The following is a 21,871-nucleotide window of genomic DNA, read 5'->3' on the forward strand; positions in this document are numbered from 1 at the left end:
TGAACGCAGCATGCACACAAACAGCTCGCAATCTGGCCACACATTAGAAAGCCGCCAAGTTCTGTGAGCCACACTGCCCACAGTATCGCCGATAACTTTCCAAATTTAAATGCACTAAGAGCTAATTAACCACACCATCATGGTGTGAACACAGGGAAAAAAATTGGACAAAATGAAACACGGAATGGATCAGATCGCCAAATGCAGGATAATCAAAATATCAGCAAGTCAAAATGTTGCGCTCAACAGCCTAATGGGACATAAAAGTGTTATACCGTGTTATAACATGCTTTTTTGGGCTTGTCTGGCAGTGCCTTTTCTACCTTGTGTAACTTCTGCATCGCCGCCGTTGCTCAACACACAGCATAAACACACACCGTCCATCCTGGCAACCTGATCCCTCGAGCCATCAATGTAATTACACAAGGGAAGGCCTTCCAGGAAGCCCCTGAGCTCAAAGCACAGGACTGGGAGGTAGAGCGTTGTGGTAGTACCCAGAACTACGGCGCGGAAGCTCTGTATTATTAACCCCAGTGCACGGCGGTGTGAGGCTCTGTTCCTGGAACCTCATTTCCTGGAGAGAGGAGCACTGAGCAGGAGCGCTCGTCTCTGGAAGCACACCCACACCTCACGCTCACCACCTTGTGTGTGTGTGTGTGTGTGGGGGGGTGTTGTCTCCCGTTTCACTCATTTAAGTCCCTCCTCTTCGCCCCCTTTAAAAGGAACCTGTTTGACAACACGCCCAAAAGAAGATCAATGGATACCCAAGTCTGCAAAACTGTGGAGGAAAACAAAGGCAGGGGGATTGGGGAGGGGTGTTTGTTTGGAACCTCAAGTAATCCTTCTTTTTTCCAGGACTCTCCCATCAGACAACCCAGCTACAGAGAATGATGAGTTCATCTACAGTACAACAAAACCCACCCTCACCAGAGCTAAAGCTCAAAGACTCAGACACCCACTCTAGTTCACTGCAGCTGCTAGCTCCCTAAAGCCTCATAAAATACCCTCAGAAAATAATTTAAAAAAAATCAGACTTCTCATGGTTTTATTTGCTTACCAGACAATGAGTTACAATGTTTTGCAACAATAGCAATGTGTGAGGACTGAAATCGGGAGCAGCAAAGCTCCCTTTACCGACAGCCACTCATTTAATTACCACTTATTTACTTTCACTGTCATGTACTGGCAACTGGTGGAACCACCATTCCGCCTTTCTATATTATTAGCTAATGTGTCTTCCAAATAAAGTTCAGGAATTCAAAGAAAGGAAGTGGCCGTATGAGTGTGCCTTGAAGCAGTGTGATGTAGAGATAAGGAGCAGGAATCAAACTCAAAGATTTGCCAGATCGATTTCCAGGCAGGCCTCTACTGTTGCGCCCTTGGGCAACGCACTTAACCTGAATTGCCTCAGTAAATATTCAGCTGTATAAACAGATAGCGTGTAAGCTGCTCTGGACAAGAATGTCTGCTAGGCAAATGTAATAAATTTCTGCAATGATCAATCGAAGGACTTTCTCAGAACAAGAGGGATTCTCATCCTGGGAACACGCAAGGAATATGTGGTGAGTTTGAGTGTTGCCATCACAGGAAAAGAGGAAGAGACAGTGAGGGGGTAACTGTACAGAGGAGAGGTGTACAAATGATCCCATATCAGAAGGAGGATTCAAGCAGTTAAGGAGGACCTTCTCTGTCCCCAGATTTTGCTAGAATACACAGCTGCTACCCATAAAGAACAGCTGGTGAATTCCTTAAGGCCTCCCGGGTGCCAGGCTACCTTAAACGGGGACCACAGGGACCTTGGGAGCAGTTCACATGCTGTCGGTTTCCTTTCAGCCCTGCCTCTCCACCCAGTTTAATCAGCCGGGTCTCTCGAACAAACAACCCGAGCGGATTTAAATCTGAATCTGGGCTGCCTCATTGAGAGCACGCTGAAGCGTGTCTCCTGGAAAACGCTCACTCATAATTTATTCATCTTTCTGGAAAACAAAGTCATTTTTTCCACAGTTTTAATTTTAATGAAAAGGTCAAAATTAAACATTCCACTGCTCCAAAATGTTTTTAAAACATTTTGCATCAAATTTGATATTTTAAAGATAGACCGTTAAAAATATGTATGCCTACTAATCTGTTGGTGAAGCCAACTTGTTAAGGGGACAGGAACTGATATGCCATATCTTTCTGGAACTGACCAAGTACCCCATTCTTTAGATGCAAGCGTTGGTATTAGAGTGCACAATCAGCCCAAATTCAAGTGCAAAACCCACCCTAAAACAATCCCTAATTTACAGTTATTTAGCAGTGAAATAAATTATTTCAATTTAGCACACAGTAAAAAGTGATCACCATGGCATTTCCTGTATCTTAAAACACAATCAACTCACCTTAATTCCTCCATTCCACTATCGCAGTTCATCGTGCCAAAAGAAACTCTTCGCTGTGTTTGAAACAGGTTTTGAGAAAAAAAGGCCTTTTTATATATTGCCCCAGCGATACCGCAGATCTCCAGTTAAATTTCACCAGGGCCGAAGGAGGAAAAACAGATTTCACCTCTTCTTAAAAGATAAACTTTGACAAAAAATCGAATACGGCAAAGGATATTCTGATATTGTCATGATGCAATACCAAATTCTGATAAAGTCACAGATGTCAGCATTACTTATGGGATGCTCCTAATGACCTTGTCAGAGTGAGACAGGGAAAGCTAGAGAGAACGGGAGTGTGGACGCGCGACCTGGACAGCACTACCACAGTTTCAGCTTCTCATCTGTGATCCTGCCTGTCCCCACAGTTTTTTTTCCCAGCATTCCTGGAGTCTCGCAACACCCTGGCCTCTCCCGGTGATCTCATCCGCTTAGCGCTCTAACACAAACGAGGCCCACGAGCCCTCCTCTCCCCAATAATCTGCATCTGTGCCATCTCTCTTTCTTTGAGCTGAGGCACCTGCAGATGTAAAGTAATTCAACAAGGGACAGACAGAGTGAGACAGAGGGAGCGTTAGGTGGCCCGCTTGATATTGTTGTGTAATGCCCACAGATAAGCCTGTCAATTCACTGTAAGCCAAGACACTCAGACTCGTCTGCTTCTAAGCCTATTAATGGTATTGCTATGGGACACAATGACCTCACAGAGGCTAAGACTGCACTAATGTGCAACAAAGCTCCCAAAATCAGATAATCACTTTTGTTTCCTTCTCTTGCCATTAGTACCATTGCTGCCAAGTCTCATACAAAACTATGACTCTGTTTACTCTAATGCACACTCTGTGCCCACATAAAAATAATATTTTGAGAGTATATTTTAGAGAATATCTGTTTTAACTCAGTCAATACATTGCAAATATGTTGTGTGGACGTGTATGGGTGTTCACCATGTGAGTACCTTTTACACCAAAAGGAAGAGTGCTGTAACTGAACCGTCCACAGTGTCTGCTATCACCCCTTTTTACTGTCATATTGTATGTGTTTAATATTGGTCATTTAAAGAAAAGTCTTTCTATGCGAGTTAACTAGGCTGCCTCTCATTATCCAATTCTTTTTTCCATATTATACGTGCAAAAACATTCTATCTACATTTAAAAGTACTGGCAAATTTTACAGCTTTACCCTGTCGACGATATTGTCTAGTTTCAGTTAAAGACACTGTTGTGGCCACAATGTACAGTACAAATATAATTAGAACAAGTACTAGCTTTCCTGCACATTTCAAGTCTCCATCATTGCTCAAAGTCTCAAATCAATGCTCCACATCCATCCTCTAATTCCCTATCTCTTCATGCCATCACTAATATTAAAAAAAGACACAATGGAAAAATACAACATTCTTGTGCATTGTTGTAGAAGCTCTCAATGGATGCTCTTCATGGTAAACAGCCACTGAATTTACACAAACAAGTTGAACAGGTTTAATACTGTGCACTGCTACAAAACATGAGTTATCATGAGCCATTTCAGATATTACATATTTAATGTGAGCATGTTTCTTTTATAATTCAATATATTTTTATGGGTTACACTTTTTTGTGATCAGAAAGAGCTGTGCAGTTTATGAATTCAAGCTTTCTTATGAACGCTGGTGCTAAAACGTCACAGCAGCGTCATGAGAATGTTTCATGTTGGCTGCGCCGGGTACCGCCTGAGTCAGAGGAAATGCCTGTGGTTTGTGCGGCGTTTGCGGAGACGTCACTGCGGGAGCTTTGGCCAGACTACACTCTCATAACCTCAAATAAACCCATGTTATAACATCACAAACCACTGGGTCCTATGTTTTTTCCCACTGGTTTGTGTATGGTGGAAAACATCAGTTAAAATATCTACAGTGTTCTTATTTTTGACTCACTTTGCCTTTTTTGTGTTAAGCTACACCTGTGTCGGTGACGGTGATGTCACAGTTTAAAGGAAGAACGCTGTCCTTGTAAATAATGTTTGTGGCGGTCTGCCAATCACTGTAGCTGCCAACAATCACTGTAAGTGGTGTTTTATAGAGATGAAACACTTCTGCTGAGACCACCACACCTGTACCTGAATAGGACATCCATTGTTGAGTTCTACACATGGCATAGCATTCTACAAGTCTGCGGCACAACTCACTGACATCCATCAGGGTTTTCTACGCAGCCATTGCTGAAGAGCACTTGGCTCGAATGCAGGTGCTGTCAACACCATTGTGTTACGTTTGCATCAACACAAAGTGATGCAGTGGGGCCTCGTGAGGTCATCTACCCTGAAAACAATAACTGCCACCGGCTCTTTACAGGTGGACTGTGGGCTGGCGCAGCCGAATGGCAGTACAGTTGAAAACCAATTTCTGGCCCAGTCCAACGATGGGGACACTATGCTGTCGGAGGTACCCGCGTTTCAGGTAAGGCTTTAAGCCAACATCCGGACTCACTGGCTCTCTCAATCTATCATTACCCCCAACTGACTGGCTAGATAATTACCTATATTCCCTATTGGCATTGACCTACCTTCTGGTTAAATAAAGCTTAACAGAAAGATAGTTATTTTTTTCTAAATAAAACACAATTAGCATGGAAATCTGTATGGAGTGCTCTGTATAAACTGTAAACAAATCTGTAAAAGCACATCTGCCAATCAGACAGTCACAGAAAGCTGGGGAAATGCCTGTGGTTTATGTGGTCTTTGGGGAAATGTACACAAGAGAGACAGTCCAAGCTAAACTCATCTGCACAACATAGAAGACTATGCTTCTACGAACACTGATTAGTGGTGGATACTTCAACAGCATTTCAGCCGATTCTGTGCTGTGCTGGAGGCATTTCCTTACAGTCCACACATTTAAAGCCAATTTGTATAAAACCCATCACTTGTGTCCATGTCCTGCAAATTCCTAGTTCTGTGTTGGGGACATTTTTTAAGTCTGTAAAGCTCTGGGGTTAGATCTTGTCCAACTAAACACATGTGATGGTGAGATTTAAATTGAGCCAACAAAGATTTTTTTGGGTGGGTGGGGGTTGCTACGGTCAAATTTTTACAGATCTTTGCCATACGCATTTAATAATAGGGGTGTGTACATTTACGCCTGCATGTCTGACCATGTATAAAAATGAGTTAAATATATGTTGAGCACATGTTAAATATGTGTATGTATTCAGCTGTGAATACTGGTGTATTCATTTGGTAGAATTCTCCTTCAAGTGCACTAACTCCAGCAAAGCAACAGGGGGCAGCACTGCTCATATCCCACAGCTGCTGCAGGTGTGGTAGGACCTCTGTTAACCCTTCCATCTACCACATTCTCATTTGCTGTTCTTGGTCTACTCCCACTGACAGGTGGACCACCGATGGCTGGATCAGTGGGTTTGCTGGAGGGGCCCTCTCTACTCTGACCCAGTTAGAACTGCAATCTGCCTCTTGGCTCGGATGCGCACGATCTCCTCTCAAGCGTTTGTTGAAGGCAACACAAAACAGACAAGCAGCACTGGTCCATCAGCATGATGCTGGTTTCCATTCAACCTGAGAGGCTGATCATCGTGATCACATCTAATTTCAGTCATTTAAATTAGACATCTTCCAGCCCATCCCAACACCAATGTTCCCACTCTGCTCACAGGAGGAAGACACAGGGAGTGTGAGCAGTTGTGCGCAACCTTCATCAGGCCTCCACAAAAACACGCAGATGAACATGACACTTCCCAAATCCATTCTTGCAGAAACACTGAATCAATCAACGGCTTTTTCTGGTCGAGTTACAGGGCGGTGACGTCATCGGCCTTGCAGAGACGGGTACCATCAGTGGATGGAGCCATGCACCTGACAGGGCAGTGCCAACACCTGTGCACCTGCATACAGTGTATGATGCTCACTCACCCTTGACCCACTTAATTTCTGATGAGTTGCTATTGATTTCTAGATTTCTATAGATTTTTATTCGGACAAAGGGCGAGGGTCCCTTTCAACTGTGTCAGCTAGCCAAATGCATCTTAACCCCACCCAATCACTTTTCCACCTGACCAACCACTTCCAACCTTTCCAATACAGGTATGCTCACAACTGTATTCTAGAAATCGTGTGATTGATCAACATCTCTAGCAGCCTAAAACTCTGCTCGCCGCACAGTACCCAACCCTTCCCATCACACCACCAGAAATGTGTGTCTGCTGTGTTTACTACTCAGAGCAGGCTGACCCATAACCCTACTCTACTTCTCTCACACTGTCCGCCCTACAAACGCGGTGCCCTGAGAGAGGAATCGCAGAGCGGCAGGGCCGGGGGGCATGGCATCGCGTGTGCAGATAATCTGAACCACAGCCAGCCTGCGACCTAGAAAACTCTGCCACATAACGTTGTGACAACAGTCATTTCCTCCAAACGCCCTCATCCCTGCCTGCTTACACGGGGGAAAGCAAAATGTAACAGTCTAAATGCAAAGGGAGCTACACGAAATAAAATGAATTGATGTAATAATTAATTGACTGATGGATTGTATTAAAAACATATTTAAATCATACAGCGTAGAGAAACCAGAGACAAACCATTTATCCACTATCCTCTCCTTACAATGTAACATTTCAATATGCATTCTCTTAGAATATTGAGAATTATTGATAAGTATAGATACTACACTTATCAGACTAACACCCAACAGGGGAATTGCTCCTGACACACACACACAAAATATATTTATTATAATGCGATAATGTAACAGAAAGGGATTAGTGTGCATACATACAAATTAATGGGATAAAAACATATATTTTTTTAAAATGTAGGCATGTAGGTAGGAATGGGAGCTGGGTTCAGGGCGTGCTTCCTGATGTTAATATTCAAGTCACTGCATGGCACATTGTCAGATGGTGAGGGTAAGGAGCAGAGAGCAGCTGCGTATCCAGGCAGCATGGCTCTGCTGCTGTTTCTAGGTCTTATGACCGGAACAGGGAGAAGGGCTCGGCCTGCGATCTCCTCCTCCCCACATTACTTCTGCTGCTGTTGTCAAGTTCAACATACAGCGCTGAATCGGACAGACACGTCACATCCTGCCTCTCCTCATCTACGTAAATCCAAACCCACCCACCCCCACCCTGCCAAAACAACCCCATCCTCCTTCCACAGCCTAGCAACTGGCACCCATGGCAACCCAGGGGGATCTGTGAGGCCAGTGACGAAGGCTGCTGGGTTCAATGAGACAATCAGAGACAGGCGGAGAGGCAGTGTATCATCCCAGAGGAGTCACATGATTCTGCTTACCTGAGAATACCTGGAACTATATTCTCCACCCACTGCAAAAAGAATCGGTGCTCCAGAGCAGCTCAGACAGTCTAGATTAAGCTCCAGATGCATTATAATGTCAAAAATCACACTGTAACCCTTTAATACATTTCATTCACATGTAGGTAGTGGTGTCCTGTTTGTGCAACCCCCTCATGCCAGCTAATTAGATGCACTGTGTAAGTCTCTCTGTAGTGTACGCACCATGACAATAATGTAATGTAATGCAAATTTGCATTATACAGTATGCCTTTTGGTTATAAAGTTTACATGAAGTTTTAAGTGGCATCTTCGATTGTTTTAAGTGTGGACGGTCAGGAGTTAACCACTGTGTGCCTCGAGCGGCGTTAAATCGCCACTCGGCTGCCTGTGGTGACTCAGTCGGCTGGTGATTCTGCAGTATAGCAGCTTTGCATTGCAAATCTCACTTTCTGCTGCTCCTCCTGCTGTTTCATCAGCATATTCTGGCATGCTGCTCCGTTCTGATGATGCAGATAATGACATGCTTATGCGCTTTTTGTGTTCATTTCCACTTTTTCCTGATTTCAGGCTCCAGATCAAAGCAATGAAACGTATCTACTTTTTAGCTCTCACAAAAATGTAAGACGTCCTTTCTCTCATTAAAGTGTAGAAGTGTATGACTTTATAAGACACCATTTTTTGCAGTGACGAATGTTGGTTAAAATAAACGATTCAAATAAAATCAATATTTTATTTGCTATAAATATTTCATATTAAATAGAATATTTTGAGCAATCTAACAGTGTTTTTAATGCATGAGCTCCACTATTATAACCTCTGTTCTTAGGCGCACCCATGATTCCATCAGACACAGGTTTCTCCATTCACAGTCTCTGATTGTTCTCGGAATTTGACAAAATGCAACACTAATGCCGTCCTGCTGGGGGATAGAACTGGTCCTACCAATTTTCAGGACACCAGGTCAAAAGTCAAAGATCAAATTGCATCTCCCATTGAACAACAGGGGGGAGACACACAGACACACACACACTTCCCACTGTTCCAGCGCAGGACCCTCCAGGTAAAAACACAGGCCACAGGCGCACAGATGGTTCCAAAGCAGGAAACGAGTCCATCAGGACAAAAACGAGATACGGGGCACCCTCACTCTGTCATGCTAATGGCACAACAGCTGCCTGGAGGTGAGCGGCTGACAAAAGGGGGGCAGGGAGGGGTCTGAGCAAAGAACCCCCCCCACACACAGACACACACACACACAAAATGCCTGCTTGCCCTTTGACCTCCGGACACACTTGGTTGCTGGCCGTCTGCTGTCCCAGAGAGAAGCAGGAACAGGATGAGCACCTTGTTATTTATTTTACCAGGCAGGCGTCCCCCATCCTGGCCAGGCCCCGCTGCGGCCATGTGACCTCTGCTCTGTTTGGACAGCCGGCTTTTTAGCGGCAGCAGCTTCAGGCAGTGCTGTGGTGTAGCGTTAAGGTGCAGGCCTCGTGACCCAAAGGCCAGCGGTTCAGTTCCCTGATGGGGCGCTGCTGTTGTAGCTTGGATCAAGGTCCTTACCCCAGATCAGTTCACTATAAATGTATAAGTCTGGGTTACTCTGGGTAAGCATGTCAAATGTTATACACAGTATCTTGCCTGCTAGTCTTATGGCAGGACTAATTATCACTGACCCGTTAAGACCACACCCTAGCCCTCCATAAGGGGTGCGGCAGACCTCATTCTCTGGCAAACCCCTAAGCTGGGTGAGAGCCAAGCCAGAGGCACAGTCAGCTGTGAAATCCATAAATCTTTGCCAGCACATGTCCATGCGAAATCACACTGGGCTGGGCTTCCAACAGCTCCTGCTGTGACAATCGAAATGGTGTCCCAGTGGCCCTCCCATGGGCCAGTAAGAGTCACGCCAGACTGCCATCTCTTTCCCTGTCCCAGTTTGCTGGCTTAAAGCCAATTAATGAACGCAGGAAGGTGAAATGGAAGATCATTGTTTAAACATTCATTTCCATGTTTATTTTAATCCCCCAGTGCGCCTTTTGACACACCCCAAGCTCCTGAACTGGACTGCCCAAGAGCAAAGAGTTACCAGAGAGAGCCATTGTAGGTCGTTAGCAAAAAGCATTTCATCGCAGTGAAAGGCCTGACCAAGGTTGTGATGGGGGGGGGTGCCTAACCGACAGTTTCACAGAGCTGTTTGCTTGATAACTTGCGAACAGGTGTTGACGCTGCCCATGAAGCTAGCATTGGATGTTTTTACAGACTGCACTCAGACACTGGCAAAAGAAGTGTCCCTTCAGCAGCAATCAAGGACTGATTGGTAGACCCACATGATGTAGTGCATCTGGCACAAAAAACTCCGGTGTGTATTTCAAAGTCCCAACTTATTCCCCTGCTTTAAAGCCTTCTGTCTACAAAGAGCAGCCCAGCAGGGTTCGGTATCTGCTGACAGTGTTAGAAAGTGCGGGCTGGCGCGCAGACGGCATAGTTCCCCCCACCTTCAGAGGAAACGGAGAGAGTGAGCCACTTGCTGACGGTGCCCGCCTGTGAGAGGGACGCGTTTGTCTCCGTCACTATGAAAACGAGGCCTTGAGAGCGGAGCCGCTTCTTAGCCTCGGCATTCAGCTCCTCGGCTCGGAGCGGCAGCCCTGCTCTCGTCCTCATTCACCGCGGAGTGATGGCACTCCTCACCGGCACTCGTGCGATTGAAAGCTTCCAGTTAACAGCTTGAGGAGAAGAAAAGGAAGTGGCACTAAACTCTTTTTAACTCCCTTTCAGGCTCTGAAAAGGAGAGAAATCAAAACAACGCAGAAGGCGAAAAGTATGGCAGGACAAAAGAGGGAGAGGATGGAGGAGGGGGTGTGGGGGGGTGGGGAGGGGTGAGAGGGGGATTAAAGTAACAAATCACAGATGGTCTCCGCGTCTCGTCTTTTCGTGAGCCTGATAATAATTAATCGAAACGACCCTGATTCTCTTTGTCTGGGAGTATGTCTGTCAAACGTAAGCGTGCGTCAGGCACAATGGGTGTCGGGCAGAGGCCCTCCCCCAGACCTCCCCCCCATCAATAGTGTGAATAGCAAGGCACGAGCAACACAGTCAGAACAATGGATGAAGGGGAGGAGAGGGGGTGCAGCAGCCGGCGGCCGCACTGCCCACCCCCGGGCCTGCTAGGCCAGCCTCTGGAGTACCCTGACCCCTGGCTTCTCTGAAGGCCTTGGAGCCAGATTGTCAATGCTTAGCCACACTCTGGTGTGACTGACAGGGCTATTGTTCCTGTGTGGGAGGGTTTCTGTAGGGGGTGGGGGTTTGTGAGGGTTTAATCAGGGTGGAGCAGAAATTCAGCCCCGCCCCACCCAAAAGTCAAACTTTGGAACAGCTGGGATGGGTCTAGGAGACACAAAGAGGGTGAGCGCATGTGTGTGGGGGGGGGCTGTATGTATGTGTTTCACTGTGCATGTGTGTGTGCATTTGTGTCTGTGTGCTTCTGTCAGCATGTGCATGCGTATATGTCTGTGTGTTTGTGTATGTGTGTATGGTGTATGTCTGTGCGTGTGTGTGTGTGTGTGTGTGTGTGTGAGTGTGTGCGCATTGGGGGGAGGGAGGATAAGCCCAGGCAGGCTTCCACTCTAAAGACTTGACAGGGCCCTTTTGTGGTGGCAGCTGGCTGAGAAGGGGTTAACGCCAGCTGTGCTCCCCACTGCTCCCCTGTCTCCTGCTCACCCCACCCCACCCTTGAGCAAACACCGCCAGAGGGAGAGTGTGCTGTACTTTTGGAAAGGACTATCCCATTTGCAGCCCATTATAAAATGGTCTGATACAGGGAAGCAGGGAGGCATGCTGTGACTCCTGCTGTTCAGTGCTCTGATGCGGGGATGCTCAGACCGGACAGAATCTGTACAGCCAGGGAGTCCATGGTTCTCAAACCACCCTACTGGAAAAACAGTTTACACAGGCAATGCACAACATACATTACCAAGACAAAGACATTTCATATCTCTGAGAAAGAAATTTTTGCACAGTTTGTTGTAGGAAATTTCAACAACATGTACACATGCTCCTTGCTTGACTACATCCATGGCACAGCAGCCAGTTTTGAGGTGTTTTTGGTGAGTGCCTATCACCGATATAGTCCAACAGGTCTACAAGCACAGGGACAGTGATGTAATATCAGTACAAGGTGCATCAACAGAAATGACTACACATAATCCCAAATGAGATGTGTCCCTCCACTGTAACACTGTGTCCCTCCACACTGTAACATTAGATATTTGATATATCAGAAACCTGGAAATCACCCCCCCCCAACCCCAAAATAACTAGGAGCCCCACTGACCTTGACACTGACCTCCATTTAATTGTTTTAACCAATGAAACACGGCAGAGAGGTAAACATATTGACTCATTTAGCTGCATTGTGCAGGAAGGACACCTTAATTAGCCAGAACTCCCTCAGCCTCTGTAGGCTGTGCTTCAACTCAGTGGGCGATGATACAGTTGGTGTGATGCAAAACACATCCTCAAAAATGAGCCTGTCTTTCTCTCTCTGAAAGTGTGACAATAGAGGTGAGGACATGCAGCTAAATAGTCTGGAGAGACAGTTCTTCTGCCTCACAACAACCTTCCTATGAAAGTATTATACATTCATATTTAGATCAGTTGAGTTTCCTGCAGAGCACAGTTTTTTATTCCTTATTTTGATTCATTTCTGAAGTGAAGAATATTGCTTCAAACGCAAGATACCCTTTCATGCTATATGCTAAAGGCAAAAGGAAAAGTAGGGTAGAAAATCTATAGGATTCCGGGGTCCAGTGAGGACAACATTTGTGTCAGTTTTCACAGCAGTCGATGCATAATCGACCATCACAGAGAGCATGAACTGCTTTTGTGACAGAACCACAGAACACGTGACACAACACCGCTAGGATTTCCACAAGGGAATAATGTAGAGTTCAATACTGTGAGGACTTCTCTAACTCCACACAGATGCCCCCAAACTCTCCTTCTGACCCCTCCATCCCCCACCACCCACCCCCATCAGGAGTCTGACAGTTGCAACTTAATCAGTACCCCTAAATTCGGCACACCCTCTCCCCTCTCCCCTCTCCCTCCATTTCTCTTTCTCTCCATCTTGCCAGTTAATCTCTCTCCAACTCTGCCTACCTCTGAGCTGGTTGGCTTTTGTCTTCACCTAGTTCGTGGCTTATACACATGCTTACAGCAAAAGTGCAAGCCTTATGAATAGCCATGTATTCAGGCATTAATCACTTGGACCATTTCCCTGAGCAGGAATACATACCAGTGTATATATTGGTATATCCATCTCATCTGTAAAATAATAACAGTGAACAAGCAAACAAGGTTTTTCATTCATCCTGACTAAGCCTTTAAATAAACGTCTTGTCAGTGTTCCAGAATCTTAATTCTGATTCAAGCATGCAATAAGGATCCGTACTCTACATCACACATAACCACACTACCATTTATATATGCAATTTTTAAAGCATGTAGGCTGCCATGTGTCGCGTGAGCTTCCGGGACCCTCGATGGCAGTTCTCCCTCTCTCACAGGAACACAGAGGTTCCTCTGATGGAGCACATCCGGTTCACTTGGGTCTGACTACAAGCGCCAAATTCTACAGCTCCGTGATATGAGCAAACACAGACGACCCTGTATCAGCAGTGGGTGACAGATTCGCACCCTCCTGCGAGAGGGCAATGCCTCACTCCATCCACCCCAACACACCTGGGGGTGAATGTGCTTTGTTTACCCAAAAACAATGCCCCTACATAGCCATAAGATTTTATTACATTGAATGTCTAATAATAACATTATCTTTGAATATCTTTATGAATCTATATCTCATGGCACATGGCCTGTGAGAGCAATGGAAGAATCAATGAAAGGTCGAACAACATGATTTATATCAACAGCCATATACTGTAGCTTAAGAGTCAATAAGAAATATAACATGCCACTGAACATGACTGCACTTTTTCACAAAAAAAAAATTTTTTTATCCATCATTATTTTTGTTCTTTTTTGAGTACCTGTGTGTACCTGAATGGCTCCGATGACAGCACCTTCATGTCCATGTTCCCAGAACAAACCATTACAGAGATGGCATAGGGTCACTGTCCTAGACATTCTCATGTGGCACTTACAAGTGTCTCTTGGAATTCTCCCCAAAGTTCATAGTCAGATTATGTTTTTTTAGCACAATAAAAGCTTCAATTCAACAAGATCATCTAAATTATATCCACAAATCCTAACAAAGGACAAGTGTGGGAGGCTTCAAAGACTTCTCCAATCTTCTGAGCGACAGAGACAGCAAAATGTGGTGAAATTCTGCCTTCTCACAGAGATATAAAACTAATTCTTGTTAAAACCAACACAAGTCAATCCAACCTGCCAAGCATTGCCTTTTGTCCGTCAGGGGGGTGTGCTAAAGCCACCTCCTTTCACACAGGGGAGGGCGGGTCTAATCCATCGCCATCACGGCGCCAGAGAGCAGGGAACTTGCCCTTCAGCGTATCATTAATAATGTGATTAAAAGCATTACGCCCGCAGGAGATGATCAGCAGAAGATTTAAGCAAGGTGCTCCGAATGAAGCTGGCAGGGGCTGTGGGGGTGTGGGGTGCACGGAGGAAGGAGATGACTTCCTGTAAGAGGTAGTCCCGGCCTGTTCAGGATCCACTGTTCCGCTTTAGCAATGCAACAGTTCAATGGTACAACCACAGGCCACAATGCAAACTAATGGTTCCCAAGATCACACGCAGACTAATGGCTCCCAAGATCAAATACTTGAATAATTAAACCCCACCTTTTCTAACTGAACACTGTATGAAATGTCCCGCATAAGCCACTGCTCTCTCAAGCTTTCAGGCAGTAGAATTAAGAACACCAATATCGTTGTGAGTATTGAATGAAAAGTACAGATCCAAGTAATCTGTGATCTCACGGTTGAATAGTTGAATGAATAATCAAATACACGGCCTCATACCTACTCAAAAATACAGACACTACTGACTGCAATGCAATAAGGGCCACCTTTGGTCATGTTCCTTTATACTTCTATGCCCACTTATTTCCAGCAAACTGAAAAGGACCTTATTTCCATGCATTCACTCATCCTGATTGTACTGCGTGTTAACGTGTACTGAATTACAGCGCATCATCCTGCATTAAGTTCTCCATATTTTTCCCCCTATCGTACTTTACACCATGTGTCCTTGCACATGCTAAACTGTTAACCCGCAGGCTTCTGCTCAAACTCCAGAGCCCGAGGGGGAGCGACTCCCGCCTACCCCTCACCCCCTCCCCCATCCCCTGCATTGACTGCCTACATCTGGAGAATTCTGTTCATGGTCCGCAGCCCCCCAAACCCGCCTTCTGGATGTGCTGCACTTCATCACTTGCTGAAAAGCCAGCCAAATTGCCAGCCACGCTCCAGCGGTTCATACTTCAGGGTCCGCTCTGCTGAGGTTTAGACCAGAGCGGGTTATTTATGGACACGTGGCTCTACTAGCTCATCCACATACAAGCCTACGATGGGAGAGGCACATATTGGATCAGGCAGGAAGAGTTACAGGGGCATTCAATCTAACTACCATGGTGTTTCAACCATCAATTTGAGTTAAAAGGGTAGGCAAGTGTTACATTTTTTATTCTTATACGGTATTGTTGTATTATTTTCCTGACTGTTCAACATGGGAGTATACTTAAGAATTGAAAAATGTAAAACACATTTAAATTTGTAACTCCAAGCACACAGCACACACTCACACACTCCAACATGCACACATACACATGTGTACACACATAACATACACTCAAACACACACCTACTCACACACACACACACGCACACACAAACACAGGAATGTCAGACAGACAGAGCATCGGGAGTGGTGTAAGAGAGGAAAGACAGCATAAAGCCTTATTTCTGGATTACAGTTTATTCAACCCATCTCACACTTTCCATCTGCTGTTTCTGCCCCCTTTCACCTCACATTCTGCGCCTGCTAAAAATGACCAGGCTCCCTTCCAAGCCTCATGGGCATGGGAGCAGCAAACGAGAAGGGACAGCTCCGAAAGTCTCTCCTTTCGGCCGAGGGGTCCAGTTAAGTGACACAGCTGTTCACTTGGGAAGAAGGGCAGGAGCTAATCCATTTAGTTCCATCTTTCAGCGAGTCAGGGGAGGTCAGACAAGCCGAGCGAAACACGTCAAGCCAGGCTGAAATCTGGAGACCACAAGCAGCGTTGCCCCTCCATTCACCTGCAGCCGAGCCAAAACGTCCGACATCCTATAATTCTGACTGACATTGTGGGACACCACGTCCCACAGCTACAACAGTCAACAGGATGACAGCAACAATGGCAATTTGAAATACAACCAATCAGACAGAAATGTAAGACACTTAGGACAAATTCAAACAGATCCATTGATGCATGGAATATTGCGAAATGCACAAATGCACAAATATTCCTATGGACATTTCTGAATGGGCCCCGGCTTTGTAGTTTGTATGAAGGCTAGCGCAGTGGAAGATTTGCTCTTTCCTTAGGCATTATGTTGTGTGGTGCTCCTTAGGAAACTACAGAGCAAACAGAGCTTGAAACATATCACTCTGATAAACTCCTAAAAATCAATCATTCAGGAGAAAATGTATATCAAATATTCTGACACACAAAGAAAACAAGATACAGGACCAAAAGTTCCACTTGAATAAGCAGATATGTGACATTAGGCCGATTGCTTGTCTCCCTGTCCATGCTTGTTCACCTATCCATCTATCTGTCAAGAGTATGTTTGTATGTATGTATCTGTCTGGTTTATTATCCATTTATCCAAAGGGGGCTCATTGAACACACTCAGACTCAAAGCTCCACTTTGCTTTAATCAGTCCAAACTCATCCCTGCATTGCAAGCTTGAACAAAGAAAATGGGACAATTTGTTTTTCTCCCTTTTTCTGTGACAGTTTACATCCAGCCCACTCGCTCTAAATACAGTGATTAATTCAACAGATAAAAATAGCTCTGTGTCTTATATGTGACAGTACCTGCATGCGGTACGCTGCAGCACTGAACAGGCATACATCACGCACTGACAGGCAAATATCATGAGCAAATATGTGGCTTTGGTATTAAGATATACTATAAGATGCAGGAATGCCAGTCCTTTGGTCTCTCTGTAGTGAGTAGTGGGCTCTGAGCAGTGTCTCTGTATCTGACATACTGCTTCTCACAGCTGTCTCGAAATGAGACACATGTACCCCGATATCTCTAGACAGGGTTCCCCCATCCCCTCCATCACCACTACTGACACAAAAATGAACACAGCAACACCCCTCCTTCTGCAATATTAAGCTACAGATACACACACCCAACAGTCGGTCAAGGTACACCAATGGTACAATCAGTTAGGGTCTGCTGAAAACCTTTGATAAAAACTCTATACAATGGCTGACGCCAATTGTACATGTTGAATTGGGAATAACTGCCATTAATGGCGGGTGCCCTCAGACCACGGAATGGGGCACACCACAGTGATTACAACCAACTGTCAGCCACCACAGAATGTTGGTTGGTTAAGAGTTTGTCACTGTGGGTTCAGCAGGTGAGAGCTGTGATATGTGACCTGACAGGTGGTTGACTGTGGCAGGGTGCTGTCAGTGGAATAAATGGAACCCTCACAGAGGTGAAGGTGGAGCACGCTCACACCACAGGAATTGGGGAGAGCACTCTGAGCATTCTGAGACACTCCTCAATACAGCGCTTTGTGCTCCGGAAGGCTCTGGAATGAGCTGCCATTGTTCTTTCATGCTTGTATAATCTATACATCATTGTCTCAATTCCGCCTCTGAAACTCTGATACAATTCCAGAATCTGTCTTGTCATATGCTGCCTTGGTGTTGACCGCTGGTTGACTTTTGAACCTGCTGCTCATACCTTCTACCTTTCTCTTTTATTATTGTAAAGTGCACCGTGACAAATATATTGAATTTCAAAATTTGATTGATTCCCTCATTGAGGACCTCAGAGACAAACTGAGATACAACACACACACAAAATCTACTCAATATATTGACATACACTCCATTTACACAGTCTGCAGGGGCAGGTTTATAATCTCACTAAGAATTCACTATAAGTGCATTCTTGTATTAATTACTCACATTTTCAATATGTTTCAGTACGAGCGCAAAATGTAAAAAAGAAAACAATAATAAAATACAGACAAATGGGAATGTGACATGATTGCTTAGCTGCCACTGAAAAATCCATTCTGGATTTACGGTCACGTTTGTGACCCTTCCTGATAAAAAGTACTTCCTATGGCACTGTGGGTGATCGATCCCCAGAAACGTGGCTTGTGTCTAATGCCTGTGTGACTTCATTCTACACTCAATCCACATCCCATTAGTGCATGCAGTGTCCTTCAGGACCTCTGCAGCCGTTTAGAGACGGAAGACATTAAATGTTGCCTTTTTGGTGGTGCTTTTTCATGGTGATTCAAACTTCCCACAAAAATGCTGTTATAACCAATTCTGACTTATAAATCCAAACCAGACAAAGCAGGAATTGGAAGTGGGTTCGTAACAACAGCATCAGCATTACATTACATTTGCTGAGCAGACACTAGTCCAGAGTGACTCTGCATAGTGTAATTTTTTACAGGTTGTCCATTTATACAGCTGGGTATTTACTGAGGTCATTTTGGATTAAGTACTTTTCCCAAGGTGCTAGCAGCCCTTGGGTTACAAGCCCTGTTCCTTGCCACTGCAACACACTGCTGCCTGCCTACTAACGCAAACAATGCAACACACCGCTGCCTGCCTACTAACGCAAACAATGCAGCGGAATGTGCATTTCCTAAAGGACTGCTCCTAAGCATGGCAGCTTCTTCTCACAGCTTATCGCTTCTGAATAAATGAACTCTGCTGTATTATGACTCTGTAAGGCAGATGATGACTGCGTACTCTGACTGGACATGCCCTCTTTTCACACATTCTGATCTATGTGGATTTGGATTTCAACACTGCGATTATCCTTAGGCAAGCTTTTTTTTCCCAGACAGCTCAATGAAACATGATGAATCACTCTTCCAGGCATAGCTTAAGTTTCCAGTTCCAGTGGATGGGACGGCATCCAGCAGGTTGTAGACAAGCATATACCAAGGAGACATGAGCCATCACTGAATAGGAAGACCCTGCCATCACTCCCATGGCCACTGCTGGAAAGGAAGACCACACAAATAGGCTATCCTAGCCATTCTTTATCAGCAGTAAGCAGACATATTTTAATCTACAAGCCATTGTTAATCTCCATATATCTGTTTGTTTTCTTATGCACTAGAGTGTCTCTCAATTGCCTTTTGCTGGAGTCTATAAATCATGTCTAGTTCCCCAAAAAGTGAACACATACTCAGGTATTACTGAAAATATGTGCTATTTTAACTGGATTTTCTCCCTGGAAAAAAACAACCTCAGAGACTGCAAAGATTTTTGCAAGGTATCATGATACTGCTCTGTCTCACCATAGCACACTCAACACTGCACTGGTGCAGTGGAATACTGTAACTATTTCTCCATCCAGGACCTTTTACATCTGATATTTGTGGTAGCTCCTGTGTTGTAATATAATCGAACAAAAATCTTCACCCTGAGTATTCCATTAAAACCTTGCCGTGCACAGATACTTCAGCACAGATATAATAAATGCTGTGAGGAAACACTTCGAGTCTTAGCCCACACCTGTCCTTGCAATACAAGTTTAAAAGCGCCTCGTCGATGTTTCACTGTGATAGTGTATAACCTCCCAACGCCCACAGTCTTCTTCGCTGTCCTCATTTCTTTCCGGCGCCCCGGGAAAGTCGCTTCTGAGAGCTTTTTCTCTGAGAGTACTCTTTCATGGGGCACACGGACAGTGGCATGAATGTGAAGCAAACCACAAAAAAAACCCCACTCCGCAGTATCTCGGTCGCTGAGCCACATTTAATGTGATGTATCACGGTACCATGGCACACACCAAAAGCAATGCAATTTTTGTTCTTGTCTTTTCTTTGCATAGCATGTCAGAAACCACAACCCGAACAGGGCTTTGCTGAAAAACGTAAACTGGCGCAAGAGAGACATTATTTGGCTCATCCTGGTGATAATAACCTCCTGACAATAAACAAACAAAATAACTTCAGTGATGATTATCTTAAATCAGACACGTCAATACGGTGATTTCATCCACCGTTACGTGCCGACACCAGCGGCAAGTGCGTTGCGTTTTTGCACTTGAAATATGTAACAGGGTGTGTGGTTATCTTTTAATATCTCCCACAGCACTGCGGTCACCCTATCCTTAAACATCGACGACTACTGAAAACTACATTTTGGTTTTAACTACAGTTATTTAAACTGCAACATTGACCTATTTCCAGTCGATATTAACAATGCCTGTGGTATCCATGGTTTCAAAGACCGATTCTCGTGCCTGCAAAAACCGGCAAATACGTGCCTGTAGTTTACAATACAATGTATCAACCATGAGAAGCTAGTGCTCGTCAACCGCAAAATACAGCGCGTAGCAGCACACGGGGGATACAGACTTGCAGCCCCACTCTCGCATGCAGTTAATCCAGTCTTCAAGCACCAAGGTGGCAAACGGGCGACCTGACAGTACCAGATGTGAACTTCAAAATCTGTCTTCAGACAGAATGATCGAGTGGAAGTGAACGTGAGAGGAGACTCAACGGCGTATTAAAACACAGGGCGCGTTTTTGAAATATGCAGCGCTTCTCTCTCTCTCTCTCTCTCACACACACACACACACACACACACACATTTTCAGTTTGTGGAAATTACGTATTTCTATAATCTAAACATAACCGACATATGCATGACAAGCACAAACGTAAGATGTGTATGCATCCTATGCGCCTCTCGTTCTATTAGTTGTATTCACAGATGCGTCTAATAGCAAAGCTGAATGATAGAGGCAAACTAACGTGAAGAATAAGTCAATATTTAGGATCACCTCCACAAGGCTATTTTTATCGCGTTTCACTCAAATACAATATATGACCGCGTAGCCTTCGTCGATAGCTTGTTATACCATTCTAACTTAACCCAGAAACTGAATACATTCGCGCAAACCATCCAGTGTCTACGATTAAAGTGCCACAATCGTGGATAAAAATAATTCGTTGTAAATCAAACCACCATGATGGGAATTAATAATAGTGATGCTGTATTTATAATGTTAACTCACATTGCAAAGTCGAGGACGATATGGTGGTTAACGTCAACTCACCGTTTAAACAGTGGGTTTCTCTACAGTCCGTAGCTCCTTTTGTGTAATCCAAACCCAATCTTGTAAAGAAAGTGTTTTCACTGCTTGGGCATTACAATGCTGAACATGAAGAATGGCTCAGGGCAGCTGCCGTCAGCTACCTGGTGTCCTTGTTTTCCTGAAAATCCGACAAGGATAGAAAGCGAGATGAAAAATCACGGCCACTTCGCGGCGATCTTTGACGCTTTTGTTGTTGACTGTGCAGTTGCTTGCGCACAGATTGGTTTCCTTTTGCGGCTCCTCCTGCAGCCCTGCCCTCCGCGTGCGCCCATTGGAACAACCTACCCAAACATGCAAATACGCTCTCCCATTCATGCTTAATAAGAGTCTAATAGCACTCAGTGTAACCCTAAAAAGAGGATTTTCAAGAAGTGCTCCGTAATTGATGTTGCTGACTAAATAAACTGTATGAAAACTGAAACAGATATCGCTCCGTAGTCACGTAGTCCTTACGTATACTGCTAGCCTGAGTGTTTATGACGTACCTTACCGGCTACATTTGTGAAATGTCTGACTTTGTTTTCATAGATAGGGGTTGGGTTGTTCCTTCTGGTCGTGGTAAATGCGGACCCATCATAATTATACGCATCAACGTTTAACGGCGACGAATCTCAGTGGTGGAACAAGAACTAGAAATAAACTTTAACTCATCAACTCAAATAGACGTGACTACATTCAATTAAGCTGAGGTCGGGTCTGAAACTGGAATTAATAAAAGTGGCTTTGACCCCCAACTGTAATTCGCTCCAGTTTTCGAGACTTTTATAATTCCTTGTTTGTCCAGGCTGCTTTCCCTCCACCTGTCCTGACTCCTATCTTGACCCTTTT

General features: G+C 44.8%; 1 protein-coding gene across 1 annotated transcript in view; it reads right to left on the bottom strand.

Moving 5' to 3' along the window:
* Positions 1-21,213, bottom strand: part of LOC118774880 (protein numb homolog) — a 37,754-nt gene extending 16,541 nt beyond the window's left edge. The window contains exon 1 of the mRNA XM_036524452.1: positions 21,005-21,213. The gene's annotated coding sequence lies outside the window, so the exon portion shown is untranslated. The remainder of the gene's footprint in view (positions 1-21,004) is intronic.
* Positions 21,214-21,871: the final 658 nt, after the last annotated feature.

Source organism: Megalops cyprinoides, chromosome 3, assembly GCF_013368585.1.
Source record: "Megalops cyprinoides isolate fMegCyp1 chromosome 3, fMegCyp1.pri, whole genome shotgun sequence".
In the NCBI taxonomy this organism is placed as follows: domain Eukaryota; kingdom Metazoa; phylum Chordata; class Actinopteri; order Elopiformes; family Megalopidae; genus Megalops; species Megalops cyprinoides.